A 24669-nucleotide genomic window follows, 5' to 3' on the forward strand; every position below is an offset into this window, starting at 1 on the left:
CTTGACTTGCAGAGCCTGAGCCCAGCTGCAACATTTTCGTCTATGGTGATTGACAGTTCATACTATGAATTCAGGTAGCACTGGCGCCAGTACATTATGACACATCGACTTTGCATTGCAAACATTCAAACATGACCCTTTGAAAACAGGTTGCTCAACAAAATCCATGAGCTGCAGCTGGAAGAACTCCTTGCAACCAGAGTCATCAGAGGTTCATTTCATTCTCAAGGAGAAATTGACAAATGTGATGGCTGGGAATCGAACCCAGGCCAAATGCTTGGAAGACAACCATGCTTACCACTGCACCACCATCACACAGCTGAAAGCAAGATTTGATAAGCCGCAGAGTAATCCTGCAGCTTTTTCTGAAGCCGTTTTTGTTCCTTCTGATGCAACTCGACAGATTTGATGAAAGGTAACATCACATGTAATGCAAGATAGACAGATAAAAGAAGGCATCGAAGGAACCAGCTAAAAATTGCAATATTTTGCTCACAATTAAATGAATTCCAGATTCACACAATGTATGTCAAGTGTCAACTGGGTATTCTTCAACATTCTTTCCATTTTGTCTGCCTCTGCCCTCTCAGGGAGCAAATCCCCAGAATTTAACTGGAAATGACTTACTGATGTTGAGGAATTTGAAATACTGCTGCTTGACTTGCAGGGCCTGAGCCCAGCTGCAACATTTACGTCGATGGTGATTGACAGCTCATACTATGAATTCAGGTAGCACTGTCGCCAGTACATTATGACACATTGACTTTGCATTGCAAGCATTCAAACAGGACCCTTTGAAAACAGGTTGCTCAACAAAATCCATGAGCTGCTGCTGGAAGAACTGCTTGCAACCAGAGTCATCAGAAGTCCATTTCATCCGCAAGTAGAAATTGACAAATGTGATGGCTGGGAATCAAACCCACGTCAACTGCTTGGAAGGCAACCATGCTTACCACTGCACCACCATCAAACAACTGAAAGCAAGATTTGATAAACCGCAGAGTAATCCTGCAGCTTTTCCTGAAGCTGTTTTTGTTCCTTCTGATGCAACTCGCCAGATTTGATGAAAGGTTTAAAATTCTGACGGGTTTAGACAGGTTAGATGCAGAAAGAATGTTCCCAATGTTGGGGAAGTCCAGAACCAGGGGTCACAGTCTGAGGATAAGGGGTAAGCCATTTAGGACCGAGATGAGGAGAAACTTCTTCACCCAGAGAGTGGTGAACCTGTGGAATTCTCTACCACAGAAAGTAGTTGAGGCCAATTCACTAAATATATTCAAAAGGGAGTTAGATGAAGTCCTTACTACTCGGGGGATCAAGGGTTATGGCGAGAAAGCAGGAAGGGGGTACTGAAGTTTCATGTTCAGCCATGAACTCATTGAATGGCGGTGCAGGCTAGAAGGGCTGAATGGCCTACTCCTGCACCTATTTTCTATGTTTCTATGTTTCTATGTAACATCACATGTAATGCAAGATAGACAGATAAAAGAAAGCATCGAAGGAACCAGCTAAAAATTGCAATATTTTGCTCACAATTAAATGAATTCCAGATTCACACAATGTATGTCAAGTGTCAACTGGGTATTCTTCAACATTCTTCCCATTTTGTCTGCCTCTGCCCTCTCAGGGAGCAATTCCCCAGAATTTAACTGGAAATGACTCACTGATGTTGTTAAAGAATTTGAAACACTGCTGCTTGACTTGCAGAGCCTGAGCCCAGCTGCAACATTGACGTCTATGGTGATTGACAGTTCATACTATGAATTCAGGTAGCACTGGCGCCAGTACATTATGACACATTGATGACACGTCGACTTTGCATTGCAAGCATTCAAACAGGACCCTTGGAAAACAGGTTGCTCAACAAAATCCATGAGCTGCTGCTGGAAGAACTGCTTGCAACCAGAGTCATCAGAAGTCCATTTCATCCACAAGTGGAAATTGACAAATGTGATGGCTGGGAATCAAACCCAGGTCAACTGCTTGGAAGGCAACCATGCTTACCACTGCACCACCATCAAACAACTGAAAGCAAGATTTGATAAACCGCAGAGTAATCCTGCAGCTTTTTCTGAAGCTGTTTTTGTTCCTTCTGATGCAACTCGACAGATTTGATGAAAGGTAACATCACATGTAATGCAAGATAAACAGATAAAAGAAGGCATCGAAGGAACCAGCTAAAAATTGCAATATTTTGCTCACAATTAAATGAATTCCAGATTCACACAATGTATGTCAAGTGTCAACTGGGTATTCTTCAACATTCTTCCCATTTTGTCTGCCTCTGCCCTCTCAGGGAGCAAATCCCCAGAATTTAACTGGAAATGACTCACTGATGTTGTTGAGGAATTTGAAATACTGCTGCTTGACTTGCAGGGCCTGAGCCCAGCTGCAACATTGACGTCTATGGTGATTGACAGCTCATACTATGAATTCAGGTAGCACTGTCGCCAGTACATTATGACACATTGACTTTGCATTGCAAGCATTCAAACATGACCCTTTGAAAACAGGTTGCTCAACAAAATCCATGAGCTGCGGCTGGAAGAACTGCTTGCAACCAGAGTCATCAGAGGTTCATTTCATTCTCAAGTAGAAATTGACAAATGTGATGGGTGGGAATCGAACCCAGGTCAACTGCTTGGAAGGCAACCATGCTTACCACTGCACCACCATCACACTGCTGAAAACTAACTTTGATAAACCGCACAGTAATCCTGCAGCTTTTTCTGAAAACGTTTTTGTTCCTTCTGATGCAACTCGACAGATTTGATGAAAGGTAACATCACATGTAATGCAAGATAGACAGATAAAAGAAAGCATCGAAGGAACCAGCTAAAAATTGCAATATTTTGCTCACAATTAAATGAATTCCAGATTCACACAATGTATGTCAAGTGTCAACTGGGTATTCTTCAACATTCTTTCCATTTTGTCTGCCTCTGCCCTCTCAGGGAGCAAATCCCCAGAATTTAACTGGAAATGACTCACTGATGTTGAGGAATTTGAAATACTGCTGCTTGACTTGCAGGGCCTGAGCCCAGCTGCAACATTGACGTCTATGGTGATTGACAGCTCATACTATGAATTCAGGTCGCACTGTCGCCAGTACATTATGACACATTGACTTTGCATTGCAAGCATTCAAACAGGACCCTTTGAAAACAGGTTGCTCAACAAAATCCATGAGCTGCTGCTGGAAGAACTGCTTGCAACCAGAGTCATCAGAAGTCCATTTCATCCGCAAGTAGAAATTGACAAATGTGATGGCTGGGAATCAAACCCACGTCAACTGCTTCGAAGGCAACCATGCTTACCACTGCACCACCATCAAACAACTGAAAGCAAGATTTGATAAACCGCAGAGTAATCCTGCAGCTTTTCCTGAAGCTGTTTTTGTTCCTTCTGATGCAACTCGCCAGATTTGATGAAAGGTAACATCACATGTAATGCAAGATAGACAGATAAAAGAAAGCATCGAAGGAACCAGCTAAAAATTGCAATATTTTGCTCACAATTAAATGAATTCCAGATTCACACAATGTATGTCAAGTGTCAACTGGGTATTCTTCAACATTCTTCCCATTTTGTCTGCCTCTGCCCTCTCAGGGAGCAATTCCCCAGAATTTAACTGGAAATGACTCACTGATGTTGTTAAAGAATTTGAAACACTGCTGCTTGACTTGCAGAGCCTGAGCCCAGCTGCAACATTGACGTCTATGGTGATTGACAGTTCATACTATGAATTCAGGTAGCACTGGCGCCAGTACATTATGACACATTGATGACACGTCGACTTTGCATTGCAAACATTCAAACATGACCCTTTGAAAACAGGTTGCTCAACAAAATCCATGAGCTGCGGCTGGAAGAACTCCTTGCAACCAGAGTCATCAGAGGTTCATTTCATTCTCAAGGAGAAATTGACAAATGTGATGGCTGGGAATCGAACCCAGGCCAAATGCTTGGAAGACAACCATGCTTACCACTGCACCACCATCACACAGCTGAAAATTAACTTTGATAAACCGCACAGTAATCCTGCAGCTTTTTCTGAAGCCGTTTTTGTTCCTTCTGATGCAACTCGACAGATTTGATGAAAGGTTACATCACATGTAATGCAAGATAGACAGATAAAAGAAGGCATCGAAGGAACCAGCTAAAAATTGCAATATTTTGCTCACAATGAAATGAATTCCAGATTCACACAATGTATGTCAAGTGTCAACTGGGTATTCTTCAACATTCTTTCCATTTTGTCTGCCTCTGCACTCTCAGGGAGCAAATCCCCAGAATTTAACTGGAATTTGACTCACTGATGTTGAGGAATTTGAAATACTGCTGCTTGACTTGCAGGGCCTGAGCCCAGCTGCAACATTGACGTCTATGGTGATTGACAGCTCATACTATGAATTCAGGTAGCACTGTCGCCAGTACATTATGACACATTGACTTTGCATTGCAAGCATTCAAACAGGACCCTTTGAAAACAGGTTGCTCAACAAAATCCATGAGCTGCTGCTGGAAGAACTGCTTGCAACCAGAGTCATCAGAAGTCCATTTCATCCACAAGTAGAAATTGACAAATGTGATGGCTGGGAATCAAACCCAGGTCAACTGCTTGGAAGGCAACCATGCTTACCACTGCACCACCATCAAACAACTGAAAGCAAGATTTGATAAACCGCAGAGTAATCCTGCAGCTTTTTCTGAAGCTGTTTTTGTTCCTTCTGATGCAACTCGACAGATTTGATGAAAGGTAACATCACATGTAATGCAAGATAAACAGATAAAAGAAGGCATCGAAGGAACCAGCTAAAAATTGCAATATTTTGCTCACAATTAAATGAATTCCAGATTCACACAATGTATGTCAAGTGTCAACTGGGTATTCTTCAACATTCTTCCCATTTTGTCTGCCTCTGCCCTCTCAGGGAGCAAATCCCCAGAATTTAACTGGAAATGACTCACTGATGTTGTTGAGGAATTTGAAATACTGCTGCTTGACTTGCAGGGCCTGAGCCCAGCTGCAACATTGACGTCTATGGTGATTGACAGTTCATACTATGAATTCAGGTAGCACTGTCGCCAGTACATTATGATACATTGACTTTGCATTGCAAACATTCAAACATGACCCTTTGAAAACAGGTTGCTCAACAAAATCCATGAGCTGCGGCTGGAAGAACTGCTTGCAACCAGAGTCATCAGAGGTTCATTTCATTCTCAAGTACAAATTGATAAATGTGATGGCTGGGAATCGAACCCAGGTCAACTGCTTGGAAGGTAACCATGCTTACCACTGCACCACCATCACACAGCTGCAAACTAACTTTGATAAACCGCACAGTAATCCTGCAGCTTTTTCTGAAGCCGTTTTTGTTCCTTCTGATGCAACTCGACAGATTTGATGAAAGGTAACATCACATGTAATGCAAGATAGACAGATAAAAGAAGGCATCGAAGGAACCAGCTAAAAATTGCAATATTTTGCTCACAATTAAATGAATTCCAGATTCACACAATGTATGTCAAGTGTCAACTGGGTATTCTTCAACATTCTTCCCATTTTGTCTGCCTCTGCCCTCTCAGGGAGCAATTCCCCAGAATTTAACTGGAAATGACTCACTGATGTTGTTAAAGAATTTGAAACACTGCTGCTTGACTTGCAGGGCCTGAGCCCAGCTGCAACAGTGACGTCTATGGTGATTGACAGTTCATACTATGAATTCAGGTAGCACTGGCGCCAGTACATTATGACACATTGATGACACGTCGACGACACGTCGACTTTGCATTGCAAACATTCAAACATGACCCTTTGAAAACAGGTTGCTCAACAAAATCCATGAGCTGCGGCTGGAAGAACAACTTGCAACCAGAGTCATCAGAGGTTCATTTCATTCTCAAGTAGAAATTGACAAATGTGATGGCTGGGAATCAAACCCAGGTCAACTGCTTGGAAGGCAACCATGCTTACCACTGCACCACCATCAAACAACTGAAAGCAAGATTTGATAAACCGCAGAGTAATGCTGCAGCTTTTCCTGAAGCTGTTTTTGTTCCTTCTGATGCAACTCGACAGATTTGATGAAAGGTAACATCACATGTAATGCAAGATAGACAGATAAAAGAAGGTCTCGAAGGAACCAGCTAAAAATTGCAATATTTTTCTCACAATTAAATGAATTCCAGATTCACACAATGTATGTCAAGTGTCAACTGGGTATTCTTCAACATTCTTCCCATTTTGTCTGCCTCTGCCCTCTCAGGGAGCAAATCCCCAGAATTTAACTGGAAATGACTCACTGATGTTGTTGAGGAATTTGAAATACTGCTGCTTGACTTGCAGGGCCTGAGCCCAGCTGCAACATTGACGTCTATTGTGATTGACAGTTCATACTATGAATTCAGGTAGCACTGTCGCCAGTACATTATGACACATTGACTTTGCATTGCAAGCATTCAAACATGACCCTTTGAAAACAGGTTGCTCAACAAAATCCATGAGCTGCAGCTGGAAGAACTGCTTGCAACCAAAGTCATCAGAGGTTCATTTCATTCTCAAATAGAAATTGACAAATGTGATGGCTGGGAATCGAACCCAGGTCAACTGCTTGGAAGGCAACCATGCTTACCACTGCACCACCATCAAACAACTGAAAGCAAGATTTGATAAACCGCAGAGTAATGCTGCAGCTTTTCCTGAAGCTGTTTTTGTTCCTTCTGATGCAACTCGACAGATTTGATGAAAGGTAACATCACATGTAATGCAAGATAGACAGATAAAAGAAGGTATCGAAGGAACCAGCTAAAAATTGCAATATTTTTCTCACAATTAAATGAATTCCAGATTCACACAATGTATGTCAAGTGTCAACTGGGTATTCTTCAACATTCTTCCCATTTTGTCTGCCTCTGCCCTCTCAGGGAGCAAATCCCCAGAATTTAACTGGAAATGACTCACTGATGTTGTTGAGGAATTTGAAATACTGCTGCTTGACTTGCAGGGCCTGAGCCCAGCTGCAACATTGACGTCTATGGTGATTGACAGTTCATACTATGAATTCAGGTAGCACTGTCGCCAGCACATGATGATACATTGACTTTGCATTGCAAACATTCAAACATGACCCTTTGAAAACAGGTTGCTCAACAAAATCCATGAGCTGCGGCTGGAAGAACTGCTTGCAACCAGAGTCATCAGAGGTTCATTTCATTCTCAAGTACAAATTGATAAATGTGATGGCTGGGAATCAAACCCAGGTCAACTGCTTGGAAGGCAACCATGCTTACCACTGCACCACCATCACACAGCTGCAAACTAACTTTGATAAACCGCACAGTAATCCTGCAGCTTTTTCTGAAGCCGTTTTTGTTCCTTCTGATGCAACTCGACAGATTTGATGAAAGGTAACATCACATGTAATGCAAGATGGACAGATAAAAGAAGGCATCGAAGGAACCAGCTAAAAATTGCAATATTTTGCTCACAATTAAATGAATTCCAGATTCACACAATGTATGTCAAGTGTCAACTGGGTATTCTTCAACATTCTTCCCATTTTGTCTGCCTCTGCCCTCTCAGGGAGCAATTCCCCAGAATTTAACTGGAAATGACTCACTGATGTTGTTAAAGAATTTGAAACACTGCTGCTTGACTTGCAGGGCCTGAGCCCAGCTGCAACAGTGACGTCTATGGTGATTGACAGTTCATACTATGAATTCAGGTAGCACTGGCGCCAGTACATTATGACACATTGATGACACGTCGACGACACGTCGACTTTGCATTGCAAACATTCAAACATGACCCTTTGAAAACAGGTTGCTCAACAAAATCCATGAGCTGCGGCTGGAAGAACAACTTGCAACCAGAGTCATCAGAGGTTCATTTCATTCTCAAGGAGAAATTGACAAATGTGATGGCTGGGAATCGAACCCAGGCCAAATGCTTGGAAGACAACCATGCTTACCACTGCACCACCATCACACAGCTGAAAATTAACTTTGATAAACCGCACAGTAATCCTGCAGCTTTTTCTGAAGCCGTTTTTGTTCCTTCTGATGCAACTCGACAGATTTGATGAAAGGTTACATCACATGTAATGCAAGATAGACAGATAAAAGAAGGCATCGAAGGAACCAGCTAAAAATTGCAATATTTTGCTCACAATGAAATGAATTCCAGATTCACACAATGTATGTCAAGTGTCAACTGGGTATTCTTCAACATTCTTTCCATTTTGTCTGCCTCTGCACTCTCAGGGAGCAAATCCCCAGAATTTAACTGGAATTTGACTCACTGATGTTGAGGAATTTGAAATACTGCTGCTTGACTTGCAGGGCCTGAGCCCAGCTGCAACATTGACGTCTATGGTGATTGACAGCTCATACTATGAATTCAGGTAGCACTGTCGCCAGTACATTATGACACATTGACTTTGCATTGCAAGCATTCAAACAGGACCCTTTGAAAACAGGTTGCTCAACAAAATCCATGAGCTGCTGCTGGAAGAACTGCTTGCAACCAGAGTCATCAGAAGTCCATTTCATCCACAAGTAGAAATTGACAAATGTGATGGCTGGGAATCAAACCCAGGTCAACTGCTTGGAAGGCAACCATGCTTACCACTGCACCACCATCAAACAACTGAAAGCAAGATTTGATAAACCGCAGAGTAATCCTGCAGCTTTTTCTGAAGCTGTTTTTGTTCCTTCTGATGCAACTCGACAGATTTGATGAAAGGTAACATCACATGTAATGCAAGATAAACAGATAAAAGAAGGCATCGAAGGAACCAGCTAAAAATTGCAATATTTTGCTCACAATTAAATGAATTCCAGATTCACACAATGTATGTCAAGTGTCAACTGGGTATTCTTCAACATTCTTCCCATTTTGTCTGCCTCTGCCCTCTCAGGGAGCAAATCCCCAGAATTTAACTGGAAACGACTCACTGATGTTGTTGAGGAATTTGAAATACTGCTGCTTGACTTGCAGGGCCTGAGCCCAGCTGCAACATTGACGTCTATGGTGATTGACAGTTCATACTATGAATTCAGGTAGCACTGTCGCCAGTACATTATGATACATTGACTTTGCATTGCAAACATTCAAACATGACCCTTTGAAAACAGGTTGCTCAACAAAATCCATGAGCTGCGGCTGGAAGAACTGCTTGCAACCAGAGTCATCAGAGGTTCATTTCATTCTCAAGTACAAATTGATAAATGTGATGGCTGGGAATCGAACCCAGGTCAACTGCTTGGAAGGTAACCATGCTTACCACTGCACCACCATCACACAGCTGCAAACTAACTTTGATAAACCGCACAGTAATCCTGCAGCTTTTTCTGAAGCCGTTTTTGTTCCTTCTGATGCAACTCGACAGATTTGATGAAAGGTAACATCACATGTAATGCAAGATAGACAGATAAAAGAAGGCATCGAAGGAACCAGCTAAAAATTGCAATATTTTGCTCACAATTAAATGAATTCCAGATTCACACAATGTATGTCAAGTGTCAACTGGGTATTCTTCAACATTCTTCCCATTTTGTCTGCCTCTGCCCTCTCAGGGAGCAATTCCCCAGAATTTAACTGGAAATGACTCACTGATGTTGTTAAAGAATTTGAAACACTGCTGCTTGACTTGCAGGGCCTGAGCCCAGCTGCAACAGTGACGTCTATGGTGATTGACAGTTCATACTATGAATTCAGGTAGCACTGGCGCCAGTACATTATGACACATTGATGACACGTCGACGACACGTCGACTTTGCATTGCAAACATTCAAACATGACCCTTTGAAAACAGGTTGCTCAACAAAATCCATGAGCTGCGGCTGGAAGAACAACTTGCAACCAGAGTCATCAGAGGTTCATTTCATTCTCAAGTAGAAATTGACAAATGTGATGGCTGGGAATCAAACCCAGGTCAACTGCTTGGAAGGCAACCATGCTTACCACTGCACCACCATCAAACAACTGAAAGCAAGATTTGATAAACCGCAGAGTAATGCTGCAGCTTTTCCTGAAGCTGTTTTTGTTCCTTCTGATGCAACTCGACAGATTTGATGAAAGGTAACATCACATGTAATGCAAGATAGACAGATAAAAGAAGGTCTCGAAGGAACCAGCTAAAAATTGCAATATTTTTCTCACAATTAAATGAATTCCAGATTCACACAATGTATGTCAAGTGTCAACTGGGTATTCTTCAACATTCTTCCCATTTTGTCTGCCTCTGCCCTCTCAGGGAGCAAATCCCCAGAATTTAACTGGAAATGACTCACTGATGTTGTTGAGGAATTTGAAATACTGCTGCTTGACTTGCAGGGCCTGAGCCCAGCTGCAACATTGACGTCTATTGTGATTGACAGTTCATACTATGAATTCAGGTAGCACTGTCGCCAGTACATTATGACACATTGACTTTGCATTGCAAGCATTCAAACATGACCCTTTGAAAACAGGTTGCTCAACAAAATCCATGAGCTGCAGCTGGAAGAACTGCTTGCAACCAAAGTCATCAGAGGTTCATTTCATTCTCAAATAGAAATTGACAAATGTGATGGCTGGGAATCGAACCCAGGTCAACTGCTTGGAAGGCAACCATGCTTACCACTGCACCACCATCAAACAACTGAAAGCAAGATTTGATAAACCGCAGAGTAATGCTGCAGCTTTTCCTGAAGCTGTTTTTGTTCCTTCTGATGCAACTCGACAGATTTGATGAAAGGTAACATCACATGTAATGCAAGATAGACAGATAAAAGAAGGTATCGAAGGAACCAGCTAAAAATTGCAATATTTTTCTCACAATTAAATGAATTCCAGATTCACACAATGTATGTCAAGTGTCAACTGGGTATTCTTCAACATTCTTCCCATTTTGTCTGCCTCTGCCCTCTCAGGGAGCAAATCCCCAGAATTTAACTGGAAATGACTCACTGATGTTGTTGAGGAATTTGAAATACTGCTGCTTGACTTGCAGGGCCTGAGCCCAGCTGCAACATTGACGTCTATGGTGATTGACAGTTCATACTATGAATTCAGGTAGCACTGTCGCCAGCACATGATGATACATTGACTTTGCATTGCAAACATTCAAACATGACCCTTTGAAAACAGGTTGCTCAACAAAATCCATGAGCTGCGGCTGGAAGAACTGCTTGCAACCAGAGTCATCAGAGGTTCATTTCATTCTCAAGTACAAATTGATAAATGTGATGGCTGGGAATCGAACCCAGGTCAACTGCTTGGAAGGCAACCATGCTTACCACTGCACCACCATCACACAGCTGCAAACTAACTTTGATAAACCGCACAGTAATCCTGCAGCTTTTTCTGAAGCCGTTTTTGTTCCTTCTGATGCAACTCGACAGATTTGATGAAAGGTAACATCACATGTAATGCAAGATAGACAGATAAAAGAAGGCATCGAAGGAACCAGCTAAAAATTGCAATATTTTGCTCACAATTAAATGAATTCCAGATTCACACAATGTATGTCAAGTGTCAACTGGGTATTCTTCAACATTCTTCCCATTTTGTCTGCCTCTGCCCTCTCAGGGAGCAATTCCCCAGAATTTAACTGGAAATGACTCACTGATGTTGTTAAAGAATTTGAAACACTGCTGCTTGACTTGCAGGGCCTGAGCCCAGCTGCAACAGTGACGTCTATGGTGATTGACAGTTCATACTATGAATTCAGGTAGCACTGGCGCCAGTACATTATGACACATTGATGACACGTCGACGACACGTCGACTTTGCATTGCAAACATTCAAACATGACCCTTTGAAAACAGGTTGCTCAACAAAATCCATGAGCTGCGGCTGGAAGAACAACTTGCAACCAGAGTCATCAGAGGTTCATTTCATTCTCAAGTAGAAATTGACAAATGTGATGGCTGGGAATCGAACCCAGTCCAACTGCTTGGAAGGCAACCATGCTTACCACTGCACCACCATCAAACAACTGAAAGCAAGATTTGATAAACCGCAGAGTAATGCTGCAGCTTTTCCTGAAGCTGTTTTTGTTCCTTCTGATGCAACTCGACAGATTTGATGAAAGGTAACATCACATGTAATGCAAGATAGACAGATAAAAGAAGGTATCGAAGGAACCAGCTAAAAATTGCAATATTTTTCTCACAATTAAATGAATTCCAGATTCACACAATGTATGTCAAGTGTCAACTGGGTATTCTTCAACATTCTTCCCATTTTGTCTGCCTCTGCCCTCTCAGGGAGCAAATCCCCAGAATTTAACTGGAAATGACTCACTGATGTTGTTGAGGAATTTGAAATACTGCTGCTTGACTTGCAGGGCCTGAGCCCAGCTGCAACATTGACCTCTATGGTGATTGACAGTTCATACTATGAATTCAGGTAGCACTGTCGCCAGTACATTATGACACATTGACTTTGCATTGCAAGCATTCAAACATGACCCTTTGAAAACAGGTTGCTCAACAAAATCCATGAGCTGCAGCTGGAAGAACTGCTTGCAACCAAAGTCTTCAGAGGTTCATTTCATTCTCAAATAGAAATTGACAAATGTGATGGCTGGAAATCGAACCCAGGTCAACTGCTTGGAAGGCAACCATGCTTACCACTGCACCACCATCACACAGCTAACTAACTTTGATAAACCGCACAGTAATCCTGCAGCTTTTTCTGAAGCCGTTTTTGTTCCTTCTGATGCAACTCGACAGATTTGATGAAAGGTAACATCACATGTAATGCAAGATAGACAGATAAAAGAAGGCATCGAAGGAACCAGCTAAAAATTGCAATATTTTGCTCACAATTAAATGAATTCCAGATTCACACAATGTATGTCAAGTGTCAACTGGGTATTCTTCAACATTCTTGCCATTTTGTCTTCCTCTGCCCTCTCAGGGAGCAAATCCCCAGAATTTAACTGGAAATGACTCACTGATGTTGTTGAGGAATTTGAAATACTGCTGCTTGACTTGCAGGGCCTGAGCCCAGCTGCAACATTGACGTCTATGGTGATTGACAGTTCATACTATGAATTCAGGTAGCACTGTCGCCAGTACATTATGACACATTGACTTTGCATTGCAAGCATTCAAACATGACCCTTTGAAAACAGGTTGCTCAACAAAATCCATGAGCTGCAGCTGGAAAAACTGCTTGCAACCAAAGTCATCAGAGGTTCATTTCATTCTCAAATAGAAATTGACAAATGTGATGGCTGGGAATCGAACCCAGGTCAACTGCTTGGAAGGCAACCATGCTTACCACTGCACCACCATCAAACAACTGAAAGCAAGATTTGATAAACCGCAGAGTAATCCTGCAGCTTTTCCTGAAGCTGTTTTTGTTCCTTCTGATGCAACTCGACAGATTTGATGAAAGGTCACATCACATGTAATGCAAGATAGACAGATAAAAGAAGGCATCGAAGGAACCAGCTAAAAATTGCAATATTTTGCTCACAATTAAATGAATTCCAGATTCACACAATGTATGTCAAGTGTCAACTGGGTATTCTTCAACATTCTTCCCATTTTGTCTGCCTCTGCCCTCTCAGGGAGCAATTCCCCAGAATTTAACTGGAAATGACTCACTGATGTTGTTAAAGAATTTGAAACACTGCTGCTTGACTTGCAGGGCCTGAGCCCAGCTGCAACAGTGACGTCTATGGTGATTGACAGTTCATACTATGAATTCAGGTAGCACTGGCGCCAGTACATTATGACACATTGATGACACGTCGACGACACGTCGACTTTGCATTGCAAACATTCAAACATGACCCTTTGAAAACAGGTTGCTCAACAAAATCCATGAGCTGCGGCTGGAAGAACAACTTGCAACCAGAGTCATCAGAGGTTCATTTCATTCTCAAGTAGAAATTGACAAATGTGATGGCTGGGAATCGAACCCAGTCCAACTGCTTGGAAGGCAACCATGCTTACCACTGCACCACCATCAAACAACTGAAAGCAAGATTTGATAAACCGCAGAGTAATGCTGCAGCTTTTCCTGAAGCTGTTTTTGTTCCTTCTGATGCAACTCGACAGATTTGATGAAAGGTAACATCACATGTAATGCAAGATAGACAGATAAAAGAAGGTATCGAAGGAACCAGCTAAAAATTGCAATATTTTTCTCACAATTAAATGAATTCCAGATTCACACAATGTATGTCAAGTGTCAACTGGGTATTCTTCAACATTCTTCCCATTTTGTCTGCCTCTGCCCTCTCAGGGAGCAAATCCCCAGAATTTAACTGGAAATGACTCACTGATGTTGTTGAGGAATTTGAAATACTGCTGCTTGACTTGCAGGGCCTGAGCCCAGCTGCAACATTGACGTCTATGGTGATTGACAGTTCATACTATGAATTCAGGTAGCACTGTCGCCAGTACATTATGACACATTGACTTTGCATTGCAAGCATTCAAACATGACCCTTTGAAAACAGGTTGCTCAACAAAATCCATGAGCTGCAGCTGGAAGAACTGCTTGCAACCAAAGTCATCAGAGGTTCATTTCATTCTCAAATAGAAATTGACAAATGTGATGGCTGGGAATCGAACCCAGGTCAACTGCTTGGAAGGCAACCATGCTTACCACTGCACCACCATCAAACAACTGAAAGCAAGATTTGATAAACCGCAGAGTAATGCTGCAGCTTTTCCTGAAGCTGTTTTTGTTCCTTCTGATGCAACTCGACAGATTTGATGAAAGGTAACATCACATGTAATGCAAGATAGACAGATAAAAGAAGGTATCGAAGGAACCAGCTAAAAATTGCAATATTTTTCTCACAATTAAATGAATTCCAGATTCACACAATGTATGTCAAGTGTCAACTGGGTATTCTTCAACATTCTTCCCATTTTGTCTGCCTCTGCCCTCTCAGGGAGCAAATCCCCAGAATTTAACTGGAAATGACTCACTGATGTTGTTGAGGAATTTGAAATACTGCTGCTTGACTTGCAGGGCCTGAGCCCAGCTGCAACATTGACGTCTATGGTGATTGACAGTTCATACTATGAATTCAGGTAGCACTGTCGCCAGCACATTATGATACATTGACTTTGCATTGCAAACATTCAAACATGACCCTTTGAAAACAGGTTGCTCAACAAAATCCATGAGCTGCGGCTGGAAGAACTGCTTGCAACCAGAGTCATCAGAGGTTCATTTCATTCTCAAGTGCAAATTGATAAATGTGATGGCTGGGAATCGAACCCAGGTCAACTGCTTGGAAGGCAACCATGCTTACCACTGCACCACCATCACACAGCTGCAAACTAACTTTGATAAACCGCACAGTAATCCTGCAGCTTTTTCTGAAGCCGTTTTTGTTCCTTCTGATGCAACTCGACAGATTTGATGAAAGGTAACATCACATGTAATGCAAGATAGACAGATAAAAGAAGGCATCGAAGGAACCAGCTAAAAATTGCAATATTTTGCTCACAATTAAATGAATTCCAGATTCACACAATGTATGTCAAGTGTCAACTGGGTATTCTTCAACATTCTTCCCATTTTGTCTGCCTCTGCCCTCTCAGGGAGAAATTCCCCAGAATTTAACTGGAAATGACTCACTGATGTTGTTAAAGAATTTGAAACACTGCTGCTTGACTTGCAGGGCCTGAGCCCAGCTGCAACAGTGACGTCTATGGTGATTGACAGTTCATACTATGAATTCAGGTAGCACTGGCGCCAGTACATTATGACACATTGATGACACGTCGACGACACGTCGACTTTGCATTGCAAACATTCAAACATGACCCTTTGAAAACAGGTTGCTCAACAAAATCCATGAGCTGCGGCTGGAAGAACAACTTGCAACCAGAGTCATCAGAGGTTCATTTCATTCTCAAGTAGAAATTGACAAATGTGATGGCTGGGAATCGAACCCAGTCCAACTGCTTGGAAGGCAACCATGCTTACCACTGCACCACCATCAAACAACTGAAAGCAAGATTTGATAAACCGCAGAGTAATGCTGCAGCTTTTCCTGAAGCTGTTTTTGTTCCTTCTGATGCAACTCGACAGATTTGATGAAAGGTAACATCACATGTAATGCAAGATAGACAGATAAAAGAAGGTATCGAAGGAACCAGCTAAAAATTGCAATATTTTTCTCACAATTAAATGAATTCCAGATTCACACAATGTATGTCAAGTGTCAACTGGGTATTCTTCAACATTCTTCCCATTTTGTCTGCCTCTGCCCTCTCAGGGAGCAAATCCCCAGAATTTAACTGGAAATGACTCACTGATGTTGTTGAGGAATTTGAAATACTGCTGCTTGACTTGCAGGGCCTGAGCCCAGCTGCAACATTGACGTCTATGGTGATTGACAGTTCATACTATGAATTCAGGTAGCACTGTCGCCAGTACATTATGACACATTGACTTTGCATTGCAAGCATTCAAACATGACCCTTTGAAAACAGGTTGCTCAACAAAATCCATGAGCTGCAGCTGGAAGAACTGCTTGCAACCAAAGTCATCAGAGGTTCATTTCATTCTCAAATAGAAATTGACAAATGTGATGGCTGGGAATCGAACCCAGGTCAACTGCTTGGAAGGCAACCATGCTTACCACTGCACCACCATCAAACAACTGAAAGCAAGATTTGATAAACCGCAGAGTAATGCTGCAGCTTTTCCTGAAGCTGTTTTTGTTCCTTCTGATGCAACTCGACAGATTTGATGAAAGGTAACATCACATGTAATGCAAGATAGACAGATAAAAGAAGGTATCGAAGGAACCAGCTAAAAATTGCAATATTTTTCTCACAATTAAATGAATTCCAGATTCACACAATGTATGTCAAGTGTCAACTGGGTATTCTTCAACATTCTTCCCATTTTGTCTGCCTCTGCCCTCTCAGGGAGCAAATCCCCAGAATTTAACTGGAAATGACTCACTGATGTTGTTGAGGAATTTGAAATACTGCTGCTTGACTTGCAGGGCCTGAGCCCAGCTGCAACATTGACGTCTATGGTGATTGACAGTTCATACTATGAATTCAGGTAGCACTGTCGCCAGCACATTATGATACATTGACTTTGCATTGCAAACATTCAAACATGACCCTTTGAAAACAGGTTGCTCAACAAAATCCATGAGCTGCGGCTGGAAGAACTGCTTGCAACCAGAGTCATCAGAGGTTCATTTCATTCTCAAGTGCAAATTGATAAATGTGATGGCTGGGAATCGAACCCAGGTCAACTGCTTGGAAGGCAACCATGCTTACCACTGCACCACCATCACACAGCTGCAAACTAACTTTGATAAACCGCACAGTAATCCTGCAGCTTTTTCTGAAGCCGTTTTTGTTCCTTCTGATGCAACTCGACAGATTTGATGAAAGGTAACATCACATGTAATGCAAGATAGACAGATAAAAGAAGGCATCGAAGGAACCAGCTAAAAATTGCAATATTTTGCTCACAATTAAATGAATTCCAGATTCACACAATGTATGTCAAGTGTCAACTGGGTATTCTTCAACATTCTTCCCATTTTGTCTGCCTCTGCCCTCTCAGGGAGAAATTCCCCAGAATTTAACTGGAAATGACTCACTGATGTTGTTAAAGAATTTGAAACACTGCTGCTTGACTTGCAGGGCCTGAGCCCAGCTGCAACAGTGACGTCTATGGTGATTGACAGTTCATACTATGAATTCAGGTAGCACTGGCGCCAGTACATTATGACACATTGATGACACGTCGACGACACGTCGACTTTGCATTGCAAACATTCAAACATGACCCTTTGAAAACAGGTTGCTCAACAAAATGCATGAGCTGCGGCTGGAAGAACAACTTGCAACCAGAGTCATCAGAGGTTCATTTCATTCTCAAGTAGAAATTGACAAATGTGATGGCTGGGAATCGAACCCAGTCCAACTGCTTGGAAGGCAACCATGCTTACCACTGCACCACCATCAAACAACTGAAAGCAAGATTTGATAAACCGCAGAGTAATGCTGCAGCTTTTCCTGAAGCTGTTTTTGTTCCTTCTGATGCAACTCGACAGATTTGATGAAAGGTAACATCACATGTAATGCAAGATAGACAGATAAAAGAAGGTATCGAAGGAACCAGCTAAAAATTGCAATATTTTTCTCACAATTAAATGAATTCCAGATTCACACAATGTATGTCAAGTGTCAACTGGGTATTCTTCAACATTCTTCCCATTTTGTCTGCCTCTGCCCTCTCAGGGAGCAAATCCCCAGAATTTAACTGGAAATGACTCACTGATGTTGTTGAGGAATTTGAAATACTGCTGCTTGACTTGCAGGGCCTGAGCCCAGCTGCAACATTGACGTCTATGGTGATTGACAGTTCATACTATGAATTCAGGTAGCACTGTCGCCAGTACATTATGACACATTGACTTTGCATTGCAAGCATTCAAACATGACCCTTTGAAAACAGGTTGCTCAACAAAATCCATGAGCTGCAGCTGGAAGAACTGCTTGCAACCAAAGTCATCAGAGGTTCATTTCATTCTCAAATAGAAATTGACAAATGTGATGGCTGGGAATCGAACCCAGGTCAACTGCTTGGAAGGCAACCATGCTTACCACTGCACCACCATCACACAGCTAACTAACTTTGATAAACCGCACAGTAATCCTGCAGCTTTTTCTGAAGCCGTTTTTGTTCCTTCTGATGCAACTCGACAGATTTGATGAAAGGTAACATCACATGTAATGCAAGATAGATAGATAAAAGAAGGCATCGAAGGAACCAGCTAAAAATTGCAATATTTTGCTCACAATTAAATGAATTCCAGATTCACACAATGTATGTCAAGTGTCAACTGGGTATTCTTCAACATTCTTGCCATTTTGTCTTCCTCTGCCCTCTCAGGGAGCAAATCCCCAGAATTTAACTGGAAATGACTCACTGATGTTGTTGAGGAATTTGAAATACTGCTGCTTGACTTGCAGGGCCTGAGCCCAGCTGCAACATTGACGTCTATGGTGATTTGACAGTTCATACTATGAATTCAGGTAGCACTGTCGCCAGTACATTATGACACATTGACTTTGCATTGCAAGCATTCAAACATGACCCTTTGAAAACAGGTTGCTCAACAAAATCCATGAGCTGCAGCTGGAAAAACTGCTTGCAACCAAAGTCATCAGAGGTTCATTTCATTCTCAAATAGAAATTGACAAATGTGATGGCTGGGAATCGAACCCAGGTCAACTGCTTGGAAGGCAACCATGCTTACCACTGCACCACCATCAAACAACTGAAAGCAAGATTTGATAAACCGCAGAGTAATCCTGCAGCTTTTCCTGAAGCTGTTTTTGTTCCTTCTGATGCAACTCGACAGATTTGATGAAAGGTCACATCACATGTAATGCAAGATAGACAGATAAAAGAAGGCATCGAAGGAACCAGCTAAAAATTGCAATATTTTGCTCACAATTAAATGAATTCCAGATTCACACAATGTATGTCAAGTGTCAACTGGGTATTCTTCAACATTCTTCCCATTTTGTCTGCCTCTGCCCTCTCAGGGAGCAATTCCCCAGAATTTAACTGGAAATGACTCACTGATGTTGTTAAAGAATTTGAAACACTGCTGCTTGACTTGCAGGGCCTGAGCCCAGCTGCAACAGTGACGTCTATGGTGATTGACAGTTCATACTATGAATTCAGGTAGCACTGGCGCCAGTACATTATGACACATTGATGACACGTCGACGACACGTCGACTTTGCATTGCAAACATTCAAACATGACCCTTTGAAAACAGGTTGCTCAACAAAATCCATGAGCTGCGGCTGGAAGAACAACTTGCAACCAGAGTCATCAGAGGTTCATTTCATTCTCAAGTAGAAATTGACAAATGTGATGGCTGGGAATCGAACCCAGTCCAACTGCTTGGAAGGCAACCATGCTTACCACTGCACCACCATCAAACAACTGAAAGCAAGATTTGATAAACCGCAGAGTAATGCTGCAGCTTTTCCTGAAGCTGTTTTTGTTCCTTCTGATGCAACTCGACAGATTTGATGAAAGGTAACATCACATGTAATGCAAGATAGACAGATAAAAGAAGGTATCGAAGGAACCAGCTAAAAATTGCAATATTTTTCTCACAATTAAATGAATTCCAGATTCACACAATGTATGTCAAGTGTCAACTGGGTATTCTTCAACATTCTTCCCATTTTGTCTGCCTCTGCCCTCTCAGGGAGCAAATCCCCAGAATTTAACTGGAAATGACTCACTGATGTTGTTGAGGAATTTGAAATACTGCTGCTTGACTTGCAGGGCCTGAGCCCAGCTGCAACATTGACGTCTATGGTGATTGACAGTTCATACTATGAATTCAGGTAGCACTGTCGCCAGTACATTATGACACATTGACTTTGCATTGCAAGCATTCAAACATGACCCTTTGAAAACAGGTTGCTCAACAAAATCCATGAGCTGCAGCTGGAAGAACTGCTTGCAACCAAAGTCATCAGAGGTTCATTTCATTCTCAAATAGAAATTGACAAATGTGATGGCTGGGAATCGAACCCAGGTCAACTGCTTGGAAGGCAACCATGCTTACCACTGCACCACCATCACACAGCTAACTAACTTTGATAAACCGCACAGTAATCCTGCAGCTTTTTCTGAAGCCGTTTTTGTTCCTTCTGATGCAACTCGACAGATTTGATGAAAGGTAACATCACATGTAATGCAAGATAGATAGATAAAAGAAGGCATCGAAGGAACCAGCTAAAAATTGCAATATTTTGCTCACAATTAAATGAATTCCAGATTCACACAATGTATGTCAAGTGTCAACTGGGTATTCTTCAACATTCTTGCCATTTTGTCTTCCTCTGCCCTCTCAGGGAGCAAATCCCCAGAATTTAACTGGAAATGACTCACTGATGTTGTTGAGGAATTTGAAATACTGCTGCTTGACTTGCAGGGCCTGAGCCCAGCTGCAACATTGACGTCTATGGTGATTTGACAGTTCATACTATGAATTCAGGTAGCACTGTCGCCAGTACATTATGACACATTGACTTTGCATTGCAAGCATTCAAACATGACCCTTTGAAAACAGGTTGCTCAACAAAATCCATGAGCTGCAGCTGGAAAAACTGCTTGCAACCAAAGTCATCAGAGGTTCATTTCATTCTCAAATAGAAATTGACAAATGTGATGGCTGGGAATCGAACCCAGGTCAACTGCTTGGAAGGCAACCATGCTTACCACTGCACCACCATCAAACAACTGAAAGCAAGATTTGATAAACCGCAGAGTAATCCTGCAGCTTTTCCTGAAGCTGTTTTTGTTCCTTCTGATGCAACTCGACAGATTTGATGAAAGGTCACATCACATGTAATGCAAGATAGACAGATAAAAGAAGGCATCGAAGGAACCAGCTAAAAATTGCAATATTTTGCTCACAATTAAATGAATTCCAGATTCACACAATGTATGTCAAGTGTCAACTGGGTATTCTTCAACATTCTTCCCATTTTGTCTGCCTCTGCCCTCTCAGGGAGCAATTCCCCAGAATTTAACTGGAAATGACTCACTGATGTTGTTAAAGAATTTGAAACACTGCTGCTTGACTTGCAGGGCCTGAGCCCAGCTGCAACAGTGACGTCTATGGTGATTGACAGTTCATACTATGAATTCAGGTAGCACTGGCGCCAGTACATTATGACACATTGATGACACGTCGACGACACGTCGACTTTGCATTGCAAACATTCAAACATGACCCTTTGAAAACAGGTTGCTCAACAAAATCCATGAGCTGCGGCTGGAAGAACAACTTGCAACCAGAGTCATCAGAGGTTCATTTCATTCTCAAGTAGAAATTGACAAATGTGATGGCTGGGAATCGAACCCAGTCCAACTGCTTGGAAGGCAACCATGCTTACCACTGCACCACCATCAAACAACTGAAAGCAAGATTTGATAAACCGCAGAGTAATGCTGCAGCTTTTCCTGAAGCTGTTTTTGTTCCTTCTGATGCAACTCGACAGATTTGATGAAAGGTAACATCACATGTAATGCAAGATAGACAGATAAAAGAAGGTATCGAAGGAACCAGCTAAAAATTGCAATATTTTTCTCACAATTAAATGAATTCCAGATTCACACAATGTATGTCAAGTGTCAACTGGGTATTCTTCAACATTCTTCCCATTTTGTCTGCCTCTGCCCTCTCAGGGAGCAAATCCCCAGAATTTAACTGGAAATGACTCACTGATGTTGTTGAGGAATTTGAAATACTGCTGCTTGACTTGCAGGGCCTGAGCCCAGCTGCAACATTGACGTCTATGGTGATTGACAGTTCATACTATGAATTCAGGTAGCACTGTCGCCAGTACATTATGACACATTGACTTTGCATTGCAAGCATTCAAACATGACCCTTTGAAAACAGGTTGCTCAACAAAATCCATGAGCTGCAGCTGGAAGAACTGCTTGCAACCAAAGTCATCAGAGGTTCATTTCATTCTCAAATAGAAATTGACAAATGTGATGGCTGGGAATCGAACCCAGGTCAACTGCTTGGAAGGCAACCATGCTTACCACTGCACCACCATCAAACAACTGAAAGCAAGATTTGATAAACCGCAGAGTAATGCTGCAGCTTTTCCTGAAGCTGTTTTTGTTCCTTCTGATGCAACTCGACAGATTTGATGAAAGGTAACATCACATGTAATGCAAGATAGACAGATAAAAGAAGGTATCGAAGGAACCAGCTAAAAATTGCAATATTTTTCTCACAATTAAATGAATTCCAGATTCACACAATGTATGTCAAGTGTCAACTGGGTATTCTTCAACATTCTTCCCATTTTGTCTGCCTCTGCCCTCTCAGGGAGCAAATCCCCAGAATTTAACTGGAAATGACTCACTGATGTTGTTGAGGAATTTGAAATACTGCTGCTTGACTTGCAGGGCCTGAGCCCAGCTGCAACATTGACGTCTATGGTGATTGACAGTTCATACTATGAATTCAGGTAGCACTGTCGCCAGCACATTATGATACATTGACTTTGCATTGCAAACATTCAAACATGACCCTTTGAAAACAGGTTGCTCAACAAAATCCATGAGCTGCGGCTGGAAGAACTGCTTGCAACCAGAGTCATCAGAGGTTCATTTCATTCTCAAGTGCAAATTGATAAATGTGATGGCTGGGAATCGAACCCAGGTCAACTGCTTGGAAGGCAACCATGCTTACCACTGCACCACCATCACACAGCTGCAAACTAACTTTGATAAACCGCACAGTAATCCTGCAGCTTTTTCTGAAGCCGTTTTTGTTCCTTCTGATGCAACTCGACAGATTTGATGAAAGGTAACATCACATGTAATGCAAGATAGACAGATAAAAGAAGGCATCGAAGGAACCAGCTAAAAATTGCAATATTTTGCTCACAATTAAATGAATTCCAGATTCACACAATGTATGTCAAGTGTCAACTGGGTATTCTTCAACATTCTTCCCATTTTGTCTGCCTCTGCCCTCTCAGGGAGAAATTCCCCAGAATTTAACTGGAAATGACTCACTGATGTTGTTAAAGAATTTGAAACACTGCTGCTTGACTTGCAGGGCCTGAGCCCAGCTGCAACAGTGACGTCTATGGTGATTGACAGTTCATACTATGAATTCAGGTAGCACTGGCGCCAGTACATTATGACACATTGATGACACGTCGACGACACGTCGACTTTGCATTGCAAACATTCAAACATGACCCTTTGAAAACAGGTTGCTCAACAAAATCCATGAGCTGCGGCTGGAAGAACAACTTGCAACCAGAGTCATCAGAGGTTCATTTCATTCTCAAGTAGAAATTGACAAATGTGATGGCTGGGAATCGAACCCAGTCCAACTGCTTGGAAGGCAACCATGCTTACCACTGCACCACCATCAAACAACTGAAAGCAAGATTTGATAAACCGCAGAGTAATGCTGCAGCTTTTCCTGAAGCTGTTTTTGTTCCTTCTGATGCAACTCGACAGATTTGATGAAAGGTAACATCACATGTAATGCAAGATAGACAGATAAAAGAAGGTATCGAAGGAACCAGCTAAAAATTGCAATATTTTTCTCACAATTAAATGAATTCCAGATTCACACAATGTATGTCAAGTGTCAACTGGGTATTCTTCAACATTCTTCCCATTTTGTCTGCCTCTGCCCTCTCAGGGAGCAAATCCCCAGAATTTAACTGGAAATGACTCACTGATGTTGTTGAGGAATTTGAAATACTGCTGCTTGACTTGCAGGGCCTGAGCCCAGCTGCAACATTGACGTCTATGGTGATTGACAGTTCATACTATGAATTCAGGTAGCACTGTCGCCAGTACATTATGACACATTGACTTTGCATTGCAAGCATTCAAACATGACCCTTTGAAAACAGGTTGCTCAACAAAATCCATGAGCTGCAGCTGGAAGAACTGCTTGCAACCAAAGTCATCAGAGGTTCATTTCATTCTCAAATAGAAATTGACAAATGTGATGGCTGGGAATCGAACCCAGGTCAACTGCTTGGAAGGCAACCATGCTTACCACTGCACCACCATCAAACAACTGAAAGCAAGATTTGATAAACCGCAGAGTAATGCTGCAGCTTTTCCTGAAGCTG

The 24669-nt window shown here is 42.0% G+C and overlaps 23 non-coding genes across 23 annotated transcripts; all 23 read right to left on the reverse strand.

The window, feature by feature from the left end:
* Positions 1–243: 243 nt before the first annotated feature.
* trnag-ucc (transfer RNA glycine (anticodon UCC)) lies at positions 244–315 on the reverse strand. The gene has a single exon. It is a non-coding gene; the product is annotated as a tRNA-Gly (tRNA).
* A 2292-nt stretch (positions 316–2607) lies between these two features.
* Positions 2608–2679, reverse strand: trnag-ucc (transfer RNA glycine (anticodon UCC)). Its single transcript has one exon. It is a non-coding gene; the product is annotated as a tRNA-Gly (tRNA).
* Positions 2680–3931: 1252 nt separating this feature from the next.
* Positions 3932–4003, reverse strand: trnag-ucc (transfer RNA glycine (anticodon UCC)). The gene has a single exon. It is a non-coding gene; the product is annotated as a tRNA-Gly (tRNA).
* Positions 4004–5245: 1242 nt separating this feature from the next.
* On the reverse strand, positions 5246–5317 carry trnag-ucc (transfer RNA glycine (anticodon UCC)). Its single transcript has one exon. It is a non-coding gene; the product is annotated as a tRNA-Gly (tRNA).
* Positions 5318–6583: 1266 nt separating this feature from the next.
* trnag-ucc (transfer RNA glycine (anticodon UCC)) lies at positions 6584–6655 on the reverse strand. Its single transcript has one exon. It is a non-coding gene; the product is annotated as a tRNA-Gly (tRNA).
* A 586-nt stretch (positions 6656–7241) lies between these two features.
* On the reverse strand, positions 7242–7313 carry trnag-ucc (transfer RNA glycine (anticodon UCC)). Its single transcript has one exon. It is a non-coding gene; the product is annotated as a tRNA-Gly (tRNA).
* A 608-nt stretch (positions 7314–7921) lies between these two features.
* On the reverse strand, positions 7922–7993 carry trnag-ucc (transfer RNA glycine (anticodon UCC)). The gene has a single exon. It is a non-coding gene; the product is annotated as a tRNA-Gly (tRNA).
* A 1242-nt stretch (positions 7994–9235) lies between these two features.
* Positions 9236–9307, reverse strand: trnag-ucc (transfer RNA glycine (anticodon UCC)). The gene has a single exon. It is a non-coding gene; the product is annotated as a tRNA-Gly (tRNA).
* A 1266-nt stretch (positions 9308–10573) lies between these two features.
* Positions 10574–10645, reverse strand: trnag-ucc (transfer RNA glycine (anticodon UCC)). The gene has a single exon. It is a non-coding gene; the product is annotated as a tRNA-Gly (tRNA).
* Positions 10646–11231: 586 nt separating this feature from the next.
* trnag-ucc (transfer RNA glycine (anticodon UCC)) lies at positions 11232–11303 on the reverse strand. The gene has a single exon. It is a non-coding gene; the product is annotated as a tRNA-Gly (tRNA).
* A 1266-nt stretch (positions 11304–12569) lies between these two features.
* On the reverse strand, positions 12570–12641 carry trnag-ucc (transfer RNA glycine (anticodon UCC)). Its single transcript has one exon. It is a non-coding gene; the product is annotated as a tRNA-Gly (tRNA).
* A 583-nt stretch (positions 12642–13224) lies between these two features.
* On the reverse strand, positions 13225–13296 carry trnag-ucc (transfer RNA glycine (anticodon UCC)). The gene has a single exon. It is a non-coding gene; the product is annotated as a tRNA-Gly (tRNA).
* A 1266-nt stretch (positions 13297–14562) lies between these two features.
* Positions 14563–14634, reverse strand: trnag-ucc (transfer RNA glycine (anticodon UCC)). The gene has a single exon. It is a non-coding gene; the product is annotated as a tRNA-Gly (tRNA).
* A 586-nt stretch (positions 14635–15220) lies between these two features.
* On the reverse strand, positions 15221–15292 carry trnag-ucc (transfer RNA glycine (anticodon UCC)). The gene has a single exon. It is a non-coding gene; the product is annotated as a tRNA-Gly (tRNA).
* A 1266-nt stretch (positions 15293–16558) lies between these two features.
* On the reverse strand, positions 16559–16630 carry trnag-ucc (transfer RNA glycine (anticodon UCC)). Its single transcript has one exon. It is a non-coding gene; the product is annotated as a tRNA-Gly (tRNA).
* Positions 16631–17216: 586 nt separating this feature from the next.
* Positions 17217–17288, reverse strand: trnag-ucc (transfer RNA glycine (anticodon UCC)). Its single transcript has one exon. It is a non-coding gene; the product is annotated as a tRNA-Gly (tRNA).
* Positions 17289–18554: 1266 nt separating this feature from the next.
* On the reverse strand, positions 18555–18626 carry trnag-ucc (transfer RNA glycine (anticodon UCC)). Its single transcript has one exon. It is a non-coding gene; the product is annotated as a tRNA-Gly (tRNA).
* A 584-nt stretch (positions 18627–19210) lies between these two features.
* On the reverse strand, positions 19211–19282 carry trnag-ucc (transfer RNA glycine (anticodon UCC)). The gene has a single exon. It is a non-coding gene; the product is annotated as a tRNA-Gly (tRNA).
* Positions 19283–20548: 1266 nt separating this feature from the next.
* trnag-ucc (transfer RNA glycine (anticodon UCC)) lies at positions 20549–20620 on the reverse strand. Its single transcript has one exon. It is a non-coding gene; the product is annotated as a tRNA-Gly (tRNA).
* Positions 20621–21204: 584 nt separating this feature from the next.
* On the reverse strand, positions 21205–21276 carry trnag-ucc (transfer RNA glycine (anticodon UCC)). The gene has a single exon. It is a non-coding gene; the product is annotated as a tRNA-Gly (tRNA).
* Positions 21277–22542: 1266 nt separating this feature from the next.
* Positions 22543–22614, reverse strand: trnag-ucc (transfer RNA glycine (anticodon UCC)). The gene has a single exon. It is a non-coding gene; the product is annotated as a tRNA-Gly (tRNA).
* A 586-nt stretch (positions 22615–23200) lies between these two features.
* On the reverse strand, positions 23201–23272 carry trnag-ucc (transfer RNA glycine (anticodon UCC)). The gene has a single exon. It is a non-coding gene; the product is annotated as a tRNA-Gly (tRNA).
* A 1266-nt stretch (positions 23273–24538) lies between these two features.
* Positions 24539–24610, reverse strand: trnag-ucc (transfer RNA glycine (anticodon UCC)). Its single transcript has one exon. It is a non-coding gene; the product is annotated as a tRNA-Gly (tRNA).
* Between the last annotated feature and the right edge of the window lie 59 nt (positions 24611–24669).

This window comes from Pristiophorus japonicus, chromosome 19 (assembly GCF_044704955.1).
Source record: "Pristiophorus japonicus isolate sPriJap1 chromosome 19, sPriJap1.hap1, whole genome shotgun sequence".
NCBI classification, from domain to species: Eukaryota; Metazoa; Chordata; class Chondrichthyes; family Pristiophoridae; genus Pristiophorus; species Pristiophorus japonicus.